General features: G+C 38.0%; 1 protein-coding gene across 2 annotated transcripts in view; it reads right to left on the reverse strand.

Moving 5' to 3' along the window:
- ZNF804A (zinc finger protein 804A) overlaps positions 1-23615 on the reverse strand; it is a 238366-nt gene that overhangs the window by 142634 nt on the left and 72117 nt on the right. The window lies entirely within an intron of this gene.

Raw genomic sequence — 23615 nt, forward strand, 5'->3', positions numbered from 1 at the left:
AACCATACCAATATAGCATCATATCCACATTGCTTTGATTCATTTGTGAATAGGAAAGACTCTAGGAGAACTTACAGAGAACTATTGTCCCTTGATTGTCAGAAAAATGCAAAGAGAGACAAGAGTGAGATACCACTTCACTCCTGTGAGAATGTCAGACATCAGAAAAGGTAACAGCAACAACTGCTGGAGAGTTTGTGGGGACAAAGGAACCCTCCTGCACTGCTGGTGGGCATGCCAATTGGTCCAACCTCTGTGGAGAACAGTCTGGAGAACTCTCAGAAGTCTAGAAATGGACCTACCCTATGACCCTGCAATTCCTCTCCTAGGAATATATCTTAAGGAACCAAACCTACTCATTCAAAAAGATTTGTGTATACCTATGTTCATAGCAGCACAATTTGTAACAGCCAAAACCTGGAAGCAACCCAGGTGTCCAACAACAGATGAGTGGCTGAGCAAGTTGTGGTATATATACACAATAGACTATTACTCATAAATAATTTAAAAAACAAAATAAATACAAAATAAAAGTCTCTGGGGTGGGGGTGAGGCTTCAGGTCCTGGAACACGATGGCAGAGGACCTAGTGGAGGTTGTATTATGTGGAAAACTGAGAAATGTTATGTTTGTACAAACTATTGTATTTACTGATGACTACAAAACATTAATCCTCCAATAAAGGACAAAAAATGTTTAAAAAAATAACTACAATCCCTTTGTGTACATCCCTGGAAGATAGCAATGAAGGAAAACTCTCTTGATGAGTAAGACATTTGAGCAGGGCAGCTCATAGCACATTGTGCTAGGGTAGGAAATGACCACACATACGATTAGATACGAACTGATGCATTGCTGCCAACGATTTGCCTGAATTATCAAAAACATGAAGGAGATCGTTGAAAAGTCTGAGACAAGGAAACCTTGGAAAGAGATGTATGAATCCCTTTGGATGGGTAATTTTAAAAAAAAAGTGTGTGCCCTACATAAATAATCATCCAAAGATGAAACCATAGATGTCAACAGCCAAGTCCACAGGCTTGCCTATTCTTTTTTTTCTGTATTTTTATATATTCATGAGAAAGAGAGAGAGAGAGAGAGAGAGACAGAGAGAGAGAGACAGACAGAGAGAGAGACACAGAGAGAGACACAGAGAGAGACACACACAGAGAGAGAGAACCAGACATCACTCTGGTACATGTGCTGCCTGGGATTAAACTCAGGACCTCATGCTTGAGAGAGTCCAGTGCTTTAGCCACTGTGCCACCTTCCGGACCACCGGCTTGCCTGTTCTGTCAGAATACACACATACCCCTATCATGGCTCAGAGGCTCCGGAGCAGAATAGCCAGGGTGGCAAGAACAGAAGTTATGTTGTCAGTTTGCTGGTTAGTTAACTATCATGCAACATGTTATTCTTCTAAATCCTATCTCCCTCCCGTATCAGATAATGAAAAATACTCATGTGCCCAAAGAGCACAGTCATTGTATGCTGAGTAGGAGACAGAAACTTCTGCATTTTATCTCTAAAAAAATAATAACAAAAAAGAAACCTCTGCAATAAAATTTAATCATGCAGTGTAATTCTATACTTCTGGGAGACAAATAATAGTCATCATTATTCTTCCGTTAAGTATTGTCTTTTAATCGCTTGGGTTACTGTCCAGATGGTTAAATTTTAACTATGTTTTCTGTGATAAGAACCAGAAAATGTTGGCTAAAGGTGGAAATAAGAAAATAATCTACATATCTGCTTAGCTATACTTTCTATGTGGATAGTAAAAAAATAGTTATTCAGTCAGTTCTCTTTGAAATCTAATGTCTAAAATATGCTTAAAATTAACATCTATTTAAAAAAGAAGTCAACAACAGCAAGAAAATCATTTTTCTATGACAATATGATGAGTCAGTCACTCATCAAACTAAAAAATGTGCCATCGTATATACACTATCCTCCCAGAACCAGTAACCGGCTTATCAGAGAGATTTTATTCCTCTACACAGTCACCATCATATTAGTTTTTCCTAAAATAGTATCACAATGGCATGCTTTCTTCCTGTTGTAGCTAGCTTTGTTCAGTCTCAGAAAGGAACAATATGGGGGCCGGATGCTGGCGCACCTGGTTGAGCGCACATGTTACAGTGCACAAGGATCCAGGTTCGAGCCCCCAGACCCCACCTGCAGGGGGGAATCTTTGTGAGCAGTGAAGCAGTGTTGCAGGTGTCTCTCTGTCTCTCTCCTCTCTATTACTCCCTTCTCGATTTCTGGCTGTCTGTCCAATAAATAGATAGATAAATAATAATTTTAAAAGGGTTAATAATGCACTTGTCTCATTTTTGCACAATTTATAACCTCAAAGAGTAGAGGTATTAACAACTCATAGGTGAATGTTTAAACAATGTAGTTAGAGAAAAATTGCTGACAGTTTATCTGACTTCTCTAGGCACTACTTTAAGAACTGAACATCATTAGCATTTAGAAGTTAAGAGCTTAGTTTGAACTCTTTTTTTTTAAAAAAAAGTGTTTATTTATTATTGGATAGAGACAGAGAGAATTTGAGAGGGGAGAAGGAGACAGAGAGAGACCTACAGCTCTGCTTCACCACTCATTAAGTTTTCCTCCTGCCAGTGGGGATTAGGGACTTGAGCCTGGGTCCTTGTGCACTATAATGTGTGTGCTTAACTAGGAACATCACGGCCTGGTCCCTAGTTTAAACTCTTTCTAATTTCCAGTTTCAATGTCTTCTTCCTCACTTGTGTTTGCTATTCTTTCTTCCCACCTTTTTTTTTTTCCCCTCAAGATGAATCTCCCGAGAAAGTTGCAGTATGTAAGTTTAAACTTCTGAATCTCTACTTTTAGAATCCATGCTAAGAGATTTGATTTAGGTCCTTTTCTATCCTCTACAAGTCTTTCTTTAAAAGAAAAAAAAAAAGTTTAATGCGCTTATGCCCATAAGACTTCAATTTAAGTGATTTCACAAATTAAAGACTACATTTTTCACTTGTTTTCCCATATGAGCCCAACCTGTGTGAAGTTCAGCATACTCCATATAGTTCTACCCCTCAGCTCCCTTCCTCTCAACTTATTCCTTGGACATTTTATCTACATTTCCCTTTCTCTTTTATGGGGCCTTCCTAAAGTTCAACCTGGTAAATGTTTTTTGGCTTTTCTCTACCTGGTGATAGTAGATTTAATTGTTGGCAGTAATTTGATCTTGAGTGTATTAAAATTTGAAGAGCTGTCATATCTACATGCCCTTTTAGGATTCTTCATGTAAGCTTGTGAAGTATCATACTTTTTACTTTTCCTATCTTTAAAATATATCAAAATCTTTTAAATTGAAAGTTCTGTGGCTTTTTTAAATATTTATTTTCCCTTTTGTTGCCCTTTGTTGTTGTTGTTGTAGTTACTGTTGTTGTTGTTATTGATGTCATTGTTATTGGATAGAGGAAATGGAGAGAGGAGGGGGAGAGAAAGATAGACACCTGCAGACCTGCTTCACCACCTGTGAAGCGACTCCCCTGCAGGTGGGGAGCTGGGGGGCTCAAACTAGCATCCTTATGCCATTCCTAGCGCTTCGCTTCGTGCCACATGTGCTTAACTTGTTGTGCTATTGTTTTCCACATAACAATTGTTTGGAGAACTGGGAAATGTTATGCATGTACAAACTATTGTACTTTACTGTCAACTGTAAACCATTAATCCCCAAGCAAAGATAAGAAAGAAAGGAAGGAAGGAAGGAAGGAAGGAAGGAAGGAAGGAAGGAAGGAAGAAAGAAAGAGGGAGCTGGGCTTTAGCCCAGTGGGTTAAGCACAGGTAGCTCAAAACACAAGGACCAGCATTAAGGATCCAGTTTGGAGCCACCAGCTCTCCACCTGCAGGGGGTCACTTCTCAAGCAGTGAAACAGGTGTGCAGGTATCTGTCTTTCTCTCCTCCTCTCTGTCTTCCCTCCTTTCTCCATTTCTCTGTCCTATCCAACAATAACAACAGCTATGACAACAATAACAATTACAACAAGTGCAACAAGGGCAACAAAATGGAAAAAATGGCCTCCAAGAGCAGTGGATCCATAGTGCAGGCACTGAGCCCCAGCAATAACCCTGGAGACAAAAAAAAAAAAAAAAAAAAAAGAAAAAAAAAAGAAAAGAAAAAGTAAAAGAAATAACTACTCTGTGCTTCATAATGGACACTTCCCTAGTTTGGTTTAGGATTAATGAGTTTGTCATCAAATAGCTTGATTGTGGATTTTATACAATGTTGTTATTTCTGAACACAATTTACATATATATCTGTGTATATGTATGTACATTTTTGTATTTATATGAACATTGACACTTACATTTATATTATATGTATTATCATTTGTTTATTTCTTTTTCTTTTTTTATTGAGATGGTTCACACTTTACAGTGCAACCACTGACATCTGCATGCAAATGCACTATGTGCCAGGTTCCCAAAGGTTTCTCCCTCTCCTGCCTCACCTTCCCACCCCAGAGTCCTCTGCTTTGGTGCAATACACCATGTCCAGTCCACGTTTCGCTTTGTGCTCTTCCTTCTCTTTCCTATTTTATCAAGTCCCGCTAATAGGTGTGATCATAGAAAAAGAGAGGTCAGAATACCATTTTGTCCCTGTGTGGTGCTGGGGATCAACACAGCATCCTCATGTATCCAAAGAATATATTGCACTTGCTGAATTGCCTACCTGAAAATAGAGTTCTTATATGCAAGCAATTCTTCTCCACATATATATATATGATATATATATCAAGGGGAGTTGATTTTTCAAAGTGGTTTTTAACTATATATAACTATAGTGTATATGTTCATTGTGAATATTATATGTAACAGGATTTTGTTTTCTGATTACTGTCAGATTACAAATTTACATAAAAATTAAAAAATGAGAGTCTGCACCTGTTAACACCATTAAGTTTATAAGCACATACACAGAGACACACTGAAACATTAGTAATACTCCTTTCTTCAATGTGGTAGCACAGTGATTCTATAATACATCTAAATCAATTTAAAATTACTTTAACCTGTAGAAACTCAAAGGGTTGGTAATTCTGTCTCTTCCCTTGATCCTTGAAGTGGACTCCGCAGTACTTAGAAGGAAGCATTAAAAAAAAGATGGGAAAGCACTGGTCACGACTCAAAATTAGGTATTTGAAGCAGGAGCAGCATGGTTCCTTTTCTCTTGTGAATAAAAGTGATATTATAACACAGACATGCATATCCACATAAAAATATGAATAAATTAGAGTTGAAAGTCTAATTTCCACTTCCATATCACATAGGATTCCTTGAAAAACCCTAGTGTCTCTCTACAATCTATTTCAGATGCAGTGCTGTTGCTAAAAGCATCATTTGAAAATGTACACATGTCATTCCACAGCTTAAATATCACAATGGCTTTTTTATCACTCACAAGATAAAGGCCAACAGCTTTAGCATTCCATCTTGAGATCCTCATGATAAGCATCCTCTCTGCTTTCCCAGATTTCTCTCTCATTTGTCACTGACATATATCTTTTTTTTTTTCACAGACCAAAAGTACTATTAGTACACAAATTAGATGTCATCACTGCCAAGAGACTTTTCTTATCCTGCCAATAAATGTCAAGCATACTTTTCTAATTATAAACCTAATAAGATCAAAATCATGAACACAGGACATTGCATCACCACCATCACACTGTACTCTATAAGCTTCCAACTTATTTACTCTGAGGGACACTTCATATTTATATATGGACTTGTATCACATAGAGCAAGGACGAAATGTGTTAACTTATTTGTGGCGCTCTATGCATGTATGTACAGATTTTTAATTTTCTACGTGAGAATAAAAAAGTCAATTTAACAAAAAAATACATTATATTCTTTAAATTTAATTTAAGGGGGGGGCGCCTGGTTAAGTGCTCACACTACAGTGCACAAGGACCCAGGTTCAAGCCCCTGGTCCCCACCTGCAAGGGGGAAGCTTCATGAGTCGTGAAGCAGGGCTGCAGGGGTCTCTCTCCTCTATCCCCCCCTTCCTTCTCAATTTCTCTCTCTCTAGCCAATAATTAAATAAGTAAATTTTTAAAAAATGAATTTAAGGAAATAAAAGTTCAGTTGACTAAGATATTCTAGATGTCAGCCTTTTATAAAGTTCTATATTATTCCTTTTCTGTAAGAGAGAGGTGAGAAGCTGCAACACTCCCACGTATGTGTTGGCAGGGCTATAACCTGAAGCCTCAGGCATACAAGTGCCCTACTCTACCTGCAGAACCATCTTCCTTGCTCCTAGATATTATGTTTCTTCTTTTTAAGATTAAGAATGCTACACCCATGTTCAGCGGGGAAGCAATTACAGAAGCCAGACCTTCCACCTTCTGCATCCCACAATGACCTTGGGTCCATACTCCCAGAGGGATAAAGAATAGGAAAGCTTTCAGGGGAGGGGGTGGGATACGGAGTTCTGGTGGTGGGAACTGTGTGGAGTTGTCCCCCTCTTATCTTATGGTTTTTGTCAGTGTTTCCTTTTTATAAATAAAAATTAAAAAATAAAAGAATGCTAAATTGTGCTATTTTTTTGTCTTGGCAATACCTTTGATTCTAATTCTGTCATCTATTGAATAGTTGTTTCTACGAAGTTTGATAGAAATTTATTCCAGTTACTTGTCCAGCTTATGAATTCAAATTAAATTAATTCAAATTTAAATTTTAAATCACTTCAAATTTAAAATAATAGTTCCATCTAAATGGATTTTAAAAGCTATAGATCAATATGCATGTACAAAACAAGTTATCAAAGAAAAATTTCATGTATTTCTTTGTTTGGGATAGAGACAAAGAGAAATTGAGAGGAAGATATACGTGAAGAGAGAGATAGAGAACAGATAGACAGACCTGCCACACTGTCACAATGCTTCATCACTTATGCTTGCAGGTGAGGGCCACGGACTTGACCTGTTTTCTTGCACACCGTAATATCTTTACTCTATTTGCTGTGCCACTGCTTGTCCCCTGAGGTTATCATTATTGTTATTTTTCAGTTGTCACATTTACTCTAAAACATTTGTGATCCTCCACCCTTATGGAGGTAACAATAATAATGAAAACTTTTATTTGTAAGGCTTCACACAGTATGCTCATGGATAATGATAATGATAATATTCTATTCAATGTCATTATCACATAATCCACACTCAGTAATTGTGTTTATTTAAAGCTCATAGCCTTGTAGAATTTATTACAGTTATTGACACATCTTGCAATTAGGAATTGAAATAGAAATATATTAGCAATTTGGACGAGATCCTTCTTCTCAAAGAAGTAAGTAGAGAAGGAATATTTGAAACATAGTCAGTTTGATTGTGTTATTATACTATACTTCCACCAACTGTTATTTAAGAATATTATGATAGTAGTCACTTTGTTTCATCCATTTCATAACTTTGTTTTTTGTAAAATCTCAGAATCCAAAGCTCTTGGTGGCCATTTTCCTTTTTTTTTTTTTTTTAATTGGATAGGGCAGAAGTAACTTGAGAAGTGAGGGGAGGGAAGACAGAGCTGGGAGAAAGATAGATAACTGTAGGCCTGCTTCATTGCTTGTCAAGTGTCCCCTCCGTAGGTGGGGAGTGGGGCTTCAAACCCAGGTCCATGTGCTGGTCCTTTAGTTCAATACTAGTTGCATCTTAGAAGGTTTATATAAAATTAGTTATCTTCAAATATGAGTTACATACTAAAGTGAGTTAAGTGTTGTTTTTTCTACTTATAGAGAGATGATTACATAAATCTGAGAAAATTTTCATTCTCCTTTTTACCTTCATTGAAACTTAGAAATGTAGTGAACTCCAATAGTATTTCACATTTACATATATACAATAGTCTCTTTTTTTAATAGCTTCATCAAAGCTGGACAAAGAGGATTGAAGGAGATTTGAATGACTATAGGCTCTACATATAAACTACATATAAACTAATTCCTGTTTATATGTGCTACATATAAACTAATTTCTGGCTACATAGAAACTAATGCAAACCTACCAGTGGTGAAGAACTGAAGACTCTTTTTATGAAGACTCTTTTTATAAAGTACATTTTCCATCATCCACTGGGCTTATAAAGAGTTATTTTTCATTTCTGTCTTTTATTTTAAGATTTAAAAGTAGTTCAGTTTCCTAAAGGAGCTCTAATTACTCCCAATTTACAAGTCTAACTCTTTCCTTTAGACAGCAAATCACCTTATCAAATGAATAACCAGTAAATGTCTCCCCTTATTCCACTCAAAGGATCTTAACATTAGTGTCAGGAACAAAAATCCAGCGATCATATAACTATACTGAGGCAGATGGCCTTACAAATGCCATTCAGGTAACTCTAATGAAACAACTTGTTCATGGTTAGAAATTCTGCATTAAGAACATTTTCTCAGAGAGACTGTTATGGGAATTCATAACATTTCATCTGCCTGAAGATTTTTATAATATTCATTGGGGGGTGGGATGATTTCTAAGAAAATCAAACTGGTAGTTCCCACTTGCTTACTCTAAAATCAACTGGCAATAAACCTTTACTTCCTTTAAATAAAACATTTCTAATGTATAATAAAATGACTGAGGGGACCTGCAGGGAAAAACAGCTTACCTCATTTGAATCAAAATAGATGATAATTTATCTTCTTGCCAAAATTTGCAGGCAACAGTACAAATGACTAAAATATAATTTGAGGGAAAGGGCATACATTTTAAGTTATTTTGGACTAGTTTGGTGACAGAGGAAAAAAGAAACATATTTTAGCAGGGTGGGGAAAAAAGGGCTTTCCAGCTGGTTTATATTACTTTAAGTTCCTCCCTAGAACTTTACCTTAAAACTAATGTGTGTGACTCTGTTCAGTTTTTAATCATTTTGGTGCGTCTTGTATTCTAGTCAATGTAATATTAGTTCTAGGCAATTTTTAATAACTGTTTTACAGTTTTTTTTTTTTCTTTTTCTTTTTCTAAACATATATGTCATTATCTAAAACAACGTCTGAAAAAATATTCCTTTATTATTTTTAGATAAGTTGTAGCCAAACGTGCTTTACAAATTGCTTGCATGCCCATTAAGGTCTAAAATTTGTACAGATTCCTTTTGCTGATGCAGTTCTTCATCGGTTCAGCTGAGGCAAGCCAGTGAGATAGGGGAATAGAAAAAAAAAAGTGTCTTGCCATTGCTAAGAATATAGAAAAATCACTAAGAATGGAAACCTTAGGGAATCTATGTATCTTCAAAATTGCTACATGAGCCCTTCAAATTTCCATTTCGGCTGAAACTCCAGCATTCCCTCAGGGTGAAATCCCAGAAAAAAGATCTAGCCACTACTCCTTGTTAAGCCTGGGCTAGGTCTTCTGCAGAGCTGTGTTTCAGATCCAAACACTGTTAAAACCAGAATGCTGAAGTACTTTCCTCTAGAATTTACAGAGCAGGTAAGCCCAGAGCTACTTCCGCAGGACTTTAAGAAGATAAACACGGGATGAGCAGCCTACACAGCACCTCTGAAAGGGTTTCTTTGTCCTCGCTGGCTGCTGGGCTCCTGCTCTGGACTATGTGTCCTTTTCCTTCTCTTAATGTATTTCAGCTCTACGTGAAACTTAGTATCTGTTTTTTTGCTTGTTTGGTTGGTTTTTGTTATTGTTATTTTAGTTCTTGATATTAAGCCCACTTCCTTCGTTACTTATCTTTATATTAAAAACAAGAAAACAGGTAGCACAGTGGGTTAAGCGCACATGGCGCAAAGCACAGGGCCGGCATAAGGATTCCAGTTTGAACCTGGTTCGAGCCCCAGCTCCCCACCTGCAGGGGAGTCGCTTCACAGGCAGAGAAGCAGGTCTGCAGGTGTCTTTCTCTACCCCTCTTTGTTTTCCCCTCCTCTCTCCATTACTTTCTGTCCTATCCAACAACGATAACAACAGTAATAACTACAACAATAAAACAACACGGGCAACAAAAGGGAAAATAAATAAAAATAAAAAATTTAAAAAACAAACAGACAAACAACATCAAAACTATATGCTGCTAAAACATTCTGGATACTCTGTGTAGATTTTCTCTGTGGAAAGAAGAAAGCTACATATGCAAGCTTGCCTGTGACATAGTCAACATTCCATGTCACATGGGAGCTGCCCTTCTCTCAAACACGATAAATTTTATAAAGCTACTGTAATCAAAACTGCTTGGTATTGCATTGGATCGACCTTCTCGTGGTGCATCCCGTGAGTACCCATTCACTGGGGAAACTGACGATCCTTCCTAGCCAACTGAATCCACATGGATCCAAGTCACTTTCAAAGCCAGCAACAAGCAGCTCCTGACAGCTTTCAACCTGACACTGTTGACTGGCTATGGAAGAAGGGCAAACGCTAGAAGAAGAATTGGTACAGAAATAGATACAGTGAACAGTGGAATCAAATTGACAACCCAGAAATCAGCTCCCACACCTATGGAACACCTAACTTTTTTACAATAAAATATTAAATAGAGAAAGGAGAGTCTCTTTAAAAAAAGTGGTATTGGAGTAATTGAGTTGAAAGTTGCAGAAGAGTGAAACTGAACCACCTCACCATAAACAAAAATAAACTCCAAATGTGTCAGGGATTTGGATTTTAAACCAGTAACCGTCAAATATTTAGAAGAAAGCACTGGAAAACTCATTTTGATCTAAATCATATAAGCATCATCAATGACTTAAACCCATTTGTAAGGAAAAGTAAAACAAGAAATCAAACAACCGGATTATACAAACGGAAAAGCTTCTACACAGCAAGAAAGAAAGCCACCTATGGAAGTCGGGCGGTAGCGCAGTGGGTTAAGCGCACATGGCGTGAAGTGCAAGGACCTGCATAAGGACCCCAGTTCAAGCCCCTGGCTCCTCACCTGCAGGGGAGTCGCTTCACAGGTGGTGAAGCAGGTCTGCAGGTGACTGTCTTTCTCTCCCCCTCTGTCTTCCCCTCCTTGCTCCATTTCTCTCTGTCCTATCTAACAATGATATCAATAACAACAATTATAACTACTACAACAACAAAAAAATACAAGGCAACAAAAGGGAAAATAAATAAATATAAAAAAATAAAAAAACAAGCCACCTAAATAGAGACTCCTCAAAGAATGAGAGTTTTTTTTATATAATATACCAGACAAAAGTTTAATAACTAAAATATACAAAGTGCTCACCAAACTCAGCAATAGTAACAAAACTCCCCTTCAAAGGTGGAGAGAGGGATATAGGCAGAATATTCACGCAAAAACAGATCTCAAGGGGTAAGAAATATATGAATAAATGCTCTAAGATACTGGTTAGCAGAGAAATGCATATAAAGACAACGGCAAGATACCACTTCACTCCTGTAAGAATGCCATCCATCAGAAAGTACAGTAACAGCCAATATTAGAGGTTGCAGGATAAAGAAATCCCTTTTCACTGCCGATGGGAATGTGAATTGGTTCATTCCCTGTGGAGAGCAGTTTGGATAACTCTCTGAAAGTTAGAAATGGACCTGCCCCAAGATCCAGCAATTCCTCTCCTGGGGATATAATCGAAGGAAAAATACAAACCCGTCCAAAAAGACCTGTGCATAACTCTGTTCATAGCAGCACATGCGTAATAGCCCAAACCTGGGAGCAAAGCAGGTGTCCACCAACAGGTGTGTGGCTAATAAATATGTGATATATATTGGAATATTGCTCAGCTGTTAGGAATGACAAGGCCACTTTCTTCACCGCATCATGTTAAGTGACATAAACCGGAAAGAGGATGAATAAGAGAATATCTCACCCATAGGCAGAACTTAAGAAACAAGAACAGAAAAGGAAAACACAATGTGAAACTCAGACTGGTGTTGTAATATACCAAAGCAAAGAACTCTAGGGAAGGAGGGCAGAGAGAGGGCTCGGATGAGAGGGGTGGGGGTGTCCAGGTCCTTGAAATAAGATGAAGAATCTAATTTGGGAGTATGAGTGGTTTTGAAGACACCTGTCTTGGTGATATGAGAAATTGTACCCATGGGCCAACAACTATATTGTAAACTATTAATCTTCTAATAAAAAGTAAAGAACCCCCCCCAAAAAAAAAATTCCAGTGGTAGTTTCACCTAATTCAGGCTTTTTCTTGATAGCATTTTCCAGGACTGCTCTCAGCAAGCCACCTTTACATCTTTCAAAGGTGCCTCTGTATGGATTTACAGGCTGATGTTTATGGCTACCCTCAATGTTATTTTATTTTTAATATTTATAAAAAGGAAACACTGACAAAAACCAAGGATAAGAGGAGTACAACTCCACACAATTCCCACCACCAGAACTCTATCCCCTCCCCTGATAGCTTTCCTATTCTTTATCCCTCTGGAAGTATAGACCCGGGGCCATTAGGTGCAGAAAGAAGGTAGAAGGTCTGGCTTCCGTAAACGCTTCCCCGCTGAATATGGGCATTGGCAGGCTGATTCATACTCCCAGCGTGTCTCTCTATTCCCCTAGTGGGGCAGGGCTCTGGGGAAGCAGGGGGGTCCTGAAATTGGGGCAGCCTGGAACATTCCTACATGAATGTTCTACATGAATTCCTACAGAATATGAGCTCAGACTTACAGGGATGCAGAGGGCACATAAGTCTCCTAAGCTGAATATGGGCCCCAGATCAAATCAATGGGGTTTACAGTCAACAATATTCATACAGCTTCCCCATATTTGGGAGCTACTCTCTTCCCTGATCCAGCTTTCTAGTTCTTTTTCCAGCCATGACATAATCTCCCCAGACAATAACTTGGGTCCACCCTCATATCAGAGGCCAGGCTCAGGAAAATACTAGTATAGTCATGGGCCCTTTGGCATATAACTAAAATCGGCCTACTAGATATCTTCAAAATGGAGATCCTAAATTTCATCTGCAATATTCCAGCCTTTATGTTCATGATTAGTCAATAATTTGTTTGGCTTTATATGTTAACTCTTTTTTCAGCTACCAGGTTCCAGATGCTACCATGATGCCAACTGGACTTCCCTGGGTGGACAACCCCACCAGTGTGTCCTAGAGCCCCACTTCAATGTCATTTCTTAAGCTTTTCTCTCGTGATTTAAGACTTTATCAAATATGTGTTATTTTTCAACTGCCAGTCATTCATTTATTTCTTTAACTTCCTTACTTTCAACTGGGTTTAGTATTTGTATTGGAGAGTTCTGTTCAGCTTTGACATAAGTGGTGCAGGGAATCAAACTTGGGATTTTGGAGACATAAGTGGTGCAGGGAATCAAACTTGGGATTTTGGAGCCTCAGACATGAGAGTCTTCTGTTTACATTATGTTGTCTCCCCAGACTCTTCATATGGATCACAGGCTACTTATGCTTTGAGATGTCTATAGACTTACATGTACTTCAAGTATGCACAAAAATACTTTCATACAAATATATCTATCAGTATCTGCAATGGAAAGCTGTAAGGACTGAAAGAGGTACATTCCACCAATCAATAAAATAAAATGTATCTACTCACTCGGGTATTCATACAACTTATAAGAACAATGCTGAAAATTATTTCTCAGAGAAAGTACTCAATCCAAATTAAATTTGTAACTATTTGATTTCAAAATTCTATTGTTTTTCTTATGAAGACCTATCAAATGCATTTTTGTTTGTTTTTTTAATGTTTTTATTTATTAATGAGAGGAATAGGATGAGAGAGAGAAAAACCAGACATCACTCTGGTACATGTGCTGCCAGGGATAGGACTCGGGACCTCATAGCTTAAGAGTCCAACACAGTATCTACTGTGCCACCTCCTGTACCTCAGATGCATTTCCATAACCCCTAAGATCCATGTAGTCTGTAAATACTTTGAAGCAATGTATTTTTTTTTTTTCTTTTTGAAGGTTTCACTTAATTGAATAGAAGCACATGTTTTAGTACTATAGTGAATCAAAAAGGCCTCATCCCAAAATATGGGGTGGTTGGAAAAAGTCACGATGAATTTTTGCATAGAAAAACAGACAAATGCTTTGTGACATTTCCAACAACCCACTATATTTAATAATGGGAATCCAGAAGATGAAGATGGTAGCCGTCATGCAAAACAATTCCACTGAGCACCGTAGATGAGATTGAGATGTGAAGCCAGGCGGTGGCGCATCTGGTTAAGCATTCACATTACAGAGCACGAGGACACAAGTTCAAGTCCCTGCTCCCCACTTGCAGGGCGAAAGCTTCACTAATGGTGAAGCAGGGCTGCAGGTGTCTATCTTCCGCTCCCCTCGCAATTTATCTCGATCGCTATCCAATAATAAGTAAATAAAAATATTTACAAAGGCATATAACAGATTACTATAATGAGAGATTCCCATTATCAACAGAATCACTCAACTATGTCAAGGGTAGTAAGGATAGGTTGGTTTTTGATCCTTAAATTCTATGTAGAATTTCTTCGTAGAAAGTCAAAGTCAGCAGTTTGACTATGGGTTTGACCATTTTCAGTGTCCATTTCTTCAGGTTACCCAATCTGGTCTCGAATCAATGCATCATGAAGTATTAGAATGCCTAGAGTTTTAACTCACTGAAAGCATTCAGATAGTATAATCAATGAAACTCTGTTGTTCTTTTTGAGTTTGTCCTAACGAAGGTTTAAATGCTTTGGGAAGGTTTGTGTAGGAATGCCTAGAATACTTTTGAACATTATTCAGATTCAAATGAGTTTTACTTTGTCTAATCCCACTATCATGCATTATTGTTGATTATAAATTTAGCCATATGTTGTAGGCACTGTGTAGTGGACATGGTTATTTGTCTAATAATCATTCAACTCTCCCCTTTTTAACCAGAGAATCACAGTTTTACCCAGGTGTTTCTGAGCATAAATGTCTATTTTTTTTTTGGGGGGGGGGATGAAAAGAAAGAAAAGGATGAACATTTTTTTCTAGTTAATCTTCCTTGCCACTCATTGGTTCATGAAAATGCAAGAGAGTCAGTGGAATTGCTACTACAAAAACATTCTCATTTTTCCCCATGAAAATTATTGGATATGGAGATAATACCTAGAATTTCTTCAAATATCACACTGCCCGTCAAGACTGTTTCTAAACGTGAAGTATCAAGTTAAGAGATAGGGTGGTTTGCACCATACATGGCATACCCCAAAATTTCACCTCCTTTATAAAGCAACTAAACTTCCTATTTTTGCCAAATGAACTTCCGTGAAAAAGACCGATGCACATGGGATATAAAAGATACTATTAGGCACAGTGACAGTTTGAGGGACAAGTGGGCCCTGAACCCCAGTTCCACCGGGACCAAGAAGTTTTGCTCTGCCCTTCACTGAGAAGGAAGAGAACTAGGAAACACCTGGGGAAGCCAGCCCTTGTTTCCCTTCTCAGAGGGGGAAAGGGAAAAGGAACAACACCTGGCAAGTTGTACCAGGTGTGGGCACAGCTTAGAAAGGAACTGAAGGTCTGGCCTTCTACGTTTATCAAAGCAGTCACCCTCGCTTACTCTGCCTGCCTGCCCAGGCTTTGATGCGGGAGCACTTCGCCTAGCCTTCCCCCAGCACAGGTGCTCTTTTCTTTTCCTGAATAAAGACTCACTCTTGAAGCATGCTTTTCTCCCCAACTTTTGTTGAGTTTAAGTTTGACAAATCTACAACCACCAGAGAAGCCTTTTGGCCTCTTGTGCCCTCGATTAGAATATGTTTTTGTTTAAGTAGAAACAAAAAACCACCTACTCAATAGAAATACCATAGTCTGATGCCTTCTTTGTGAAGTGTGTACACTCTTTTAAGGGCCACTTAAAAGCCACTGAACTGTTTGACCCGTCTTACTAGTGATCATTTCTTATACTAATTCCTTTTAGAAAAAACACAGAATTTTGCTATGTATTCAATTTTTGAATTGTTTCATCTTGAATGCTGATTTTTCCATAAAAGCATTTCCTGATAATGATTAAGAAACTTTTTATCATTATAGTGTATTAAATTAATATATTAGAATATATTAGTAGATCAAAGGAAATTATGAAAATTCTAATTTTTTTAACATCTTTGTCACAACTGGAATATCAAACACAGGAGTGCTTTTGGGTTTTATAAGTGTTTCACGCAGACTTACTGGCCACAAATAAAAGTGAGATTAGGCCAGCGTAAAAGCTCACCTGGTTAGTGTACCTGACAGAATGTACCTCACTCAGTCCATCCCACACCACACTGTAGAAACTTTGGTGCTGTGATGTCTTTCCCTGCCTTTCCCAGCCTTTTCCTCACTATCTAAATACAATCAGTGGCCCAGGGCAGTGGAGACCTGCCGGCAATGGCAAAACCAGCAAGATATGAGATATGCAGTATATGACTCAGCTTAACAACAAAATACCAGCAGGGTTATCTGTGACTTCACGATGCCCTTACTTCCAGTGAACGTTCTATTTTCCTTTGCTGTCTTTTTGATAGAGGGGGAGAGAAGAGACACCTGCAGCTCCACTCCGTCACCATTCCTGCAGGTGGGTCCCCAAGGCTTGAACCCTGGTACTCACACAAGTATAATTGCTCCTCTTCCAGGAGTGCTACCACCAGCCCCAACTCAACTGCTGATTTCTATTGTTACACAGAACTAGTTAATATGTTACTTTTAGAGAGACTTAGAGATTGACAGACAGAGAAAGAGACCACAGCACCAAATCTTCCTTCAGTGAGATGGGAGCTGCTCTTGGGCCTGGGTCATGCAGCAAAAACTATCTGCATGAGCTGTTTCTGTCAGCCCTCAATTGCTTCTTGACTTCATCATCTTTGCATGTTGTAGAATATGGCTTCCTTAAATCTCATTTTTTCTTCAAAGATGTCATGTTCTCTTGACTTGCTCTTAACATTTAAAATAAATCTAGGATATTATTTAACTTTATATCCTGCAATAACAGTAGCTAGCATTTGTCAGTTGGACTTTTTCTTTTACACTGTTCTTTTTTTTAAATTGGAATTTTTTTTTTACATACTTTTCCCACTTTATGTAAATATTGTTAACTGTAAACCTCATCGATCTGATCTGGGGCCCATGTTCAGCACAGGGGCCTATGTAACCTCTGCATCCTTTTAGGTCTGAGCTCACATTCTGTGGTCATGGCTAGGAACGTTCCAGGCTATGCCAATTTCAGGACCCATCTTCCTCCAGTGATAGGTAGAGTCTGCTAGCCAACCTCCCTTTGGTGAATGGAACATTCCCTACCATTGTTGATTCACACTGAAGGTCAGGTCTCATATTTGGAAGCTACTCCCTTCCCTGATACAGATCTCTGGTCCTTTGTCACACTATGACACTATCTCCCCAGACAATAGCTTTTCCAAGTATGGTTGATTAAGGAGATAATGCCAATAATCCAGTCTTTTAGGTCTCTAGCTTGCCAGTCTTGGTTTTTGTTGTAGCAATTAGAAATACCACACTTAAACACTAGTGATGAGACGGAGAGGAAGCCTCTTTCCCTCTTAGCAACTTGTTCTCATCATCCTCACATTTCATCCACCCATCAGAATGGGTGAGTGAACTAATCTGTGTGGTAGAAATGTTAGGTTCCCTTTGAGCAATGTGGATGGTATGTATTCATGTACATGGAACAGATGTTGGGAGTGAACTATAGTTTTGATAATAGGGTAAAACATTTAAAAACTTTGGGAGAAATACAAAAAAAAAAAAGGTTTTCCATAGTCTTTTCTATTATAGACATTTTATCCATAGTATTATTTGCTTGATTTCATGACTATGTCTGAAAAGAGTTACTTTTCTGAGGGGTGGTAAACATTAGCTCCTCTTTCTCAGTAGATAAAATTCTGAAGTCCTATGTCACTCTGAGCTGAAGTTATTAACTAAAATGTCACATTTGGGGTTTCAGTGCTTTGTTTCATCTATACAGTGTTTTTTAAGGGAAAATACATTCATCTATTAGTATGTATGTTGACGTAAAAAAAAAACCCTTACAGTCTTACAGTTAATATTTTAATAAATCATTCATTCCATAGAACACGATATTATGTATATTTTTATTATGCCAAAAAGCATACTTACTGGATTCTTTATGTCTAGGATAAGACAAAACTCCAGTATGGGCAATTTGATGTGTAAGAGCCATGAAACATTCTATTATTGGAATAATAATGGTAAATCTTTAATGTGAACTTAATTGATTAAAAATAAAAGGAATTGTTAAATGGATTCTTACCTAAATAATTAAATACTCTTATTGAAAAATCAATAAAACAGATCTATGGTGCCAGCCTCTTTGAGCTTTCTTTGAAGCTATATAAACTCAGGCTCTACTGTTAGACACAGAAAGGATCCATGATGTTACACATACGTCCTAGGGGCTGTCACAAAGCCAGAGTCAAGGGTCAGAAACCATAAACCTCTAGTATCACTAACTAAGACCAATGCTTGATATATATTGCTATGGATTATTTTCACTGGATAACTTCTTATCTTTCTATTCACACTGAAGGGCAAACAGATGGTTATGGATGGTAGGAAGTCCATAGGTGTGAATAAACTCTCCTGGAATCCTATGAAAGTGTATAATGAATTCAAGGCATGATAGACACATGGTATAGACACATTCACATGATGAGAGAGAGTAGAATTTTCTAATAAAAAATAAGTGCTGAATAATTGTGTGATGTGTTGCTACTAGACACTGCTGTGCTGAGGCTTTATTTTTATTTTATTATTTTAGTACAAAGGTATATTTAGGTCATATATACAACTATATATGGTTCAATTACTTAATGGTATCAGGCACTTTTTAAAATTTCTTTATTGGGGAATTAATGTTTTACACTCTACAGTAAATACAATAGTTTGTACATGCATAACATTCCCCAGTTTTCCATATAGTAATACAACCCCCACTAGGTCCTCCCTCATCCTTCTTGGATCTGTATTCTCCCCACCCACCCACCCTAGAGTATTTTACTTTGGTGTAATATGCCAATTCCAATTCAGGTTCTACTTGTGTTTTCTCTTCTGACCTTATTTTTCAACTTCTGCCTGAGAGTGAGATCATCCCATATTCATCCTTCTGTTTCTGACTCATTTCACTTAACATGAATTTTTCAAGGTCCATCCAAGATTGGCTGAAAACAGTGAAGTCACCATTTTTAATAGCTGAGTAGTATTCCATTGTGTATATATACCAGTACTTGCTCAACCACTCATCTGGTGTTGGACACCTGAGTTGCTCCCAGCTTTTGGCTATTACAAATTGTGCTAAACTTTTCTTTTTTTTTATTGTCATTTCTTTCAAGTCTTTTTTTTTCCCTTTTTTTATTGGGATGTTAATAGTATAATTTCTCATTCTGCCAAGATAAGTGTCTGCATTGGATCGACCTTCTCGTGGTGCATCCCGTGAGTACCCATTCATTGGGGAAACTGACGATCCTTCCTAGCCTACTGAATCCTCATGGATCCCAGTCACTTTCAAAGCCAGCAACAAGCAGCTCCTGACAGCTTTCAACCTGACGCTGTTGACTGGCTACGGAAGAAGGGCAAACGCTAGAAGAAGAAGAAGTGTCTGCAAAATACTCTCACACTCAAATAGCCCTATCATCTTATACCTGGACCTGAAAGGCCTTCCTCCTCCCACACCTTGCTATGCCTCCTTCCCCAGAGTCCTTTGCTTTGATGCATACACCAAATGCATCCATGTTTGGAGAACGGTCTGGAGAACCCTTAGAAAGCTGGAAATGGAAATACACTTTGACCTAGGGATATATCCTACGGAAACCAAGTCCACCACTACTCCAGCTCCAGAAAGATATATTTTATGTATATAATTTGAATATATAGGAATTTATCTTAAAACAAAGGGAAAATGAATTTTCCCTATATGAAGTGCTTCAAAAGTCATTTATATTTTAGTTATCAAAAATGTCAACACTTTGACATACAAATAATCACTACTGACTTGTCAGTCATACTGACTGAATTAATCTTTAAAAATTGTGGTGAATTCTGACGATGCAAAAATGCAACTAGATATTGATCTTTTATAGTATCAAATGATACCTGAAATGACATTCTTTATCATCCCGAGAATACACAATATTCTCATTAAAAGTGAAATATATACACACACAATGGAATGCTATATTTATATGTATCAAATGAATGTCCTGATAATAGAGTTTCATTAAATCTGTAGCAAAATTAATTTATTTTTAACATACAATTTTTTAAAAGTTATGTTTATTTATTTATTGGATAGAAACAGACAGAAATTGAAAGTGGAGGGGGGAGAGAGAGGGAGAGAGACAGAGGGACACTGCAGCACTGCTTCACCACTTGTGAAGCTTTCCCCCTGCAGGTGGGGGTGGGGGGCTTAAACCTGGGTCCTTGTGCACTGTAACATGTGCACTCAACCAGTTGCACCACCACCTGGAGCCAACATTTCAATTTTCTATTAGCTGTACTAATGGAAAGTTATTAACATGAATCTATTCATTCATAAAACTTAAAATTCCTTCAACATACATTATTTGTGGGTCTGTTTCTAGGAAATACAATGTTTACATAAAAATGTAGATTATTTTTTTAAAAATTCTCTTTATTTATTTATTGGATAGAGTCAGTCAGAAATTGAGAGAGAAAGGGGACTTGAAAGGAAGAGACACAGAAAGCCCTACCTGCAGCCCAGATTCACCACTCACAAGCTTTCCCCCTGCAGGTAGGGAAGAGATGAAGCCACTAGACATTTCTGGCAGTCAACAAATGGTTACTGAGGAAAAATAATCACACAAGCCACAAAAAAAATGCACAAGTACAGGATGTCATCCAGCGCAAAGGACAAAGATGAAACTGCAAGGAAACATCGGCACGAGTCAGTGACACATGTGACAAGGGTCCCAGCAACATCAGAAGTGAAACAAATTGAGGTCTTTACTATATTAAGGATAAAAATTATAGGATATATTACTTACTGGGATTATCAGCATACTTATCTATATTTACATATCCTTGTGTACACTGACTATGCTCCTAAAACCAATAATTTATAACCTCATAATTGTTTATACCTCCTATTTTGTCTTATCTTCCATATCTTTTTCGTCTTAGTAACTTTGCATGGGTGTTTAGAGCTAAAAGGGTTAAAAAATAATGCAGTGCAGTATTCAGCAAAATCTAATTTTTAGAAGGGCAGTAATGAAGGGGATAAATCACAGGGGATAAGTACCATTAAGGAAATGCACTGAACATACTGTATATGAGCTTCTCATTTATTCAGTTTTACTATCAACTAAATACTGTATAGATGGAACAAAGCACTGAAACCCCAACTGTGATATTTCAGTTAATAACTTCAGCTCAGAGTGACAAAGGAATCACCCTAACCCTAACCCACTATTTTATCTACTGAGAAGGAGGACCTAATGTTTATCACCTCTCAGAAAAGTAACTCTTTTCAGACATGATCATGAAATCAAGCAAATAATACTAAGGATAAAAATGTCTATATTAGTGTAGCGCAGCGGGTTAAGCGCAGGTGGCACAAAGCACACGGACCGGCATAAGGATCCCGGTTCGAACCCGGCTCCCCACCTGCAGGGGAGTCGCTTCACAGGCGGTGAAGCAGGTCTGCAGGTGTCTATCTTTCTCTCCTCCTCTGTGTCTTCCCCTCCTCTCTCCATTTCTCTCTGTCCTATCCAACAACGACAACAACAATAATAACTACAACAATAAAACAATGTCTATATTAGAAAACACTGTGGAAACCTTTTTGTTGTTGTTGTTTGTATTTCCCCCAAAGTTCTTAAATGTTTTACCCTACTGTTATCAAAATTACAGTTCACTCCCAACATTCATTCCATGTACAGGAATACATACATTACAGTGAAGGGTTCAGGTTCAAACCCCTGCAAGGGGGACACTTCACTAGCTGTGAAGCAGGTCTGCAAGTCTGTCTGGCAGTCTGGCAGTCTGTCTATCCACCTATCTACCTATCCATCTTTCTCTCCCCTTCTCAATGTCTACCAGCCCGAACAAAAGTTTGTCAATGTGAAACTATTGATTTTAGAATAAAGCAGAAATAATTCTACTATCTACTTTTATATAAAATATTTTACTACCTTACTTTTAAGTTAATTTCTTTGAAGTTCATCTTCATCCACAAGAGATAGTAGCAGGGAATCCTTTTTAATAAAGTCATTATATTTCTTTACAAATTGAGGTGCTGCCATTAAATTTTTCCTCTACTTATTTTTCTCTGGTACTTTATTTTAAAGGCAGTAAAGTCTAAGCCTTTAAGGGAAAAATATGAAAAAAGAGACAAAGTAATATTTAATGGATTGTCAACTCATGAAGGCAATTCACAGACTATAGAAAAATGAGTTCTATGCACAAAAGAAATCAATACTTATCGTAGTATCATTCCTGCTACACTGCAATGTATTAGTAAACAGGATACTGTCACATTGCATGCGCCTTAAAGAACTAGTAGCTTTCACAAGTGATATTTATTCTGTAAGTTTCAACACTGCTGAATTTGGTTTAAGTAAAGCAAAGTTTTCCTGAAAATGGAGGAATCAGGATACGTAAATAGGCATGTTCCAATTTGTGACAAAGATACTTGCATAAAAGACAAAGAAACACAAAGTAAATCTTGCACTAGGTCCGGTGTATTGCACCAAAGAAAAGCACTCAGAAGAGGGAGGTTGGGGAGGGTGGAGAGAGCCTTTGCGGTCTTGGTGCACGAAGGTGAAAAAGAACTCGACTGGGGGTGACAGCATTTTGCAGACATTCTTCATAGTAAGGAGGCGGGGCCGTGGTGCACCGGGTTAAGCGCACATAGTATGAAGCGAAGCGCAAAGATCCAAGCAAAGATCTCAGTTCGAGTCCCCAGTTCCCCACCTGCTTGAGGGTTTGCTTGGCAAGTGGTGAAGCAGGTTTGCAGGTGTCTGTCTTTCTCTCCTCCTCTCTGTCTTCCCCTCCCCTCTCAACTTCTCTGTCCTGTTCCCACCCCACCCCCCAAAAAAATTGGCTGCAAGAACAGTGGGTTTGTAATGCAGGCACTAAGCTCCAACAACACGAGGGAAAAAAAAAAAAAAGAAATTTTGTCCATGTGTCTACAGTTGTACTGTAAACTATTTACCCCTATAGATTGTTTTCTATAGGTGCTTTTACTTATTTACTTATTTATTTTTAATATTTATTTCCTTTTTTGTTGCCCTTGTTTTAGTTATTATTGTTGTTGCTACTGTAGTTATTGATGTTGTCGTTGTTGGATAGGACAGAGAGAAATGGAGAGAGGAGGAGAAGACAGAGACGGGGAGAGAAAGACAGACACCTGCAGACCTGCTTCACCGCTTGTGAAGCGACTCCCCTGCAGGTGGGGAGCCCGGGGCTCGAACCAGGATCCTTAAGCCGGTCCTTGTGCTTTGTGCCACGTGCGCTTAACCTGCTGCGCTACCGCCCGACTCTCTCTATAGGTGTTTTTAATAATAGACAGCTTCAATCTATTACCTTTAATTTAAGATGGACCTTGTGAAGTCCTGATCATTGAGTTTAACTAGCATAAAAACAAAAGTTTTTCAAAAAACTGTTGAGGTGTTTCTTTCCTTCTTAGACCTAAAGTAGCACATTTTATGA

Source organism: Erinaceus europaeus, chromosome 18 (genome assembly GCF_950295315.1).
Source record: "Erinaceus europaeus chromosome 18, mEriEur2.1, whole genome shotgun sequence".
In the NCBI taxonomy this organism is placed as follows: Eukaryota; Metazoa; Chordata; class Mammalia; order Eulipotyphla; family Erinaceidae; genus Erinaceus; species Erinaceus europaeus.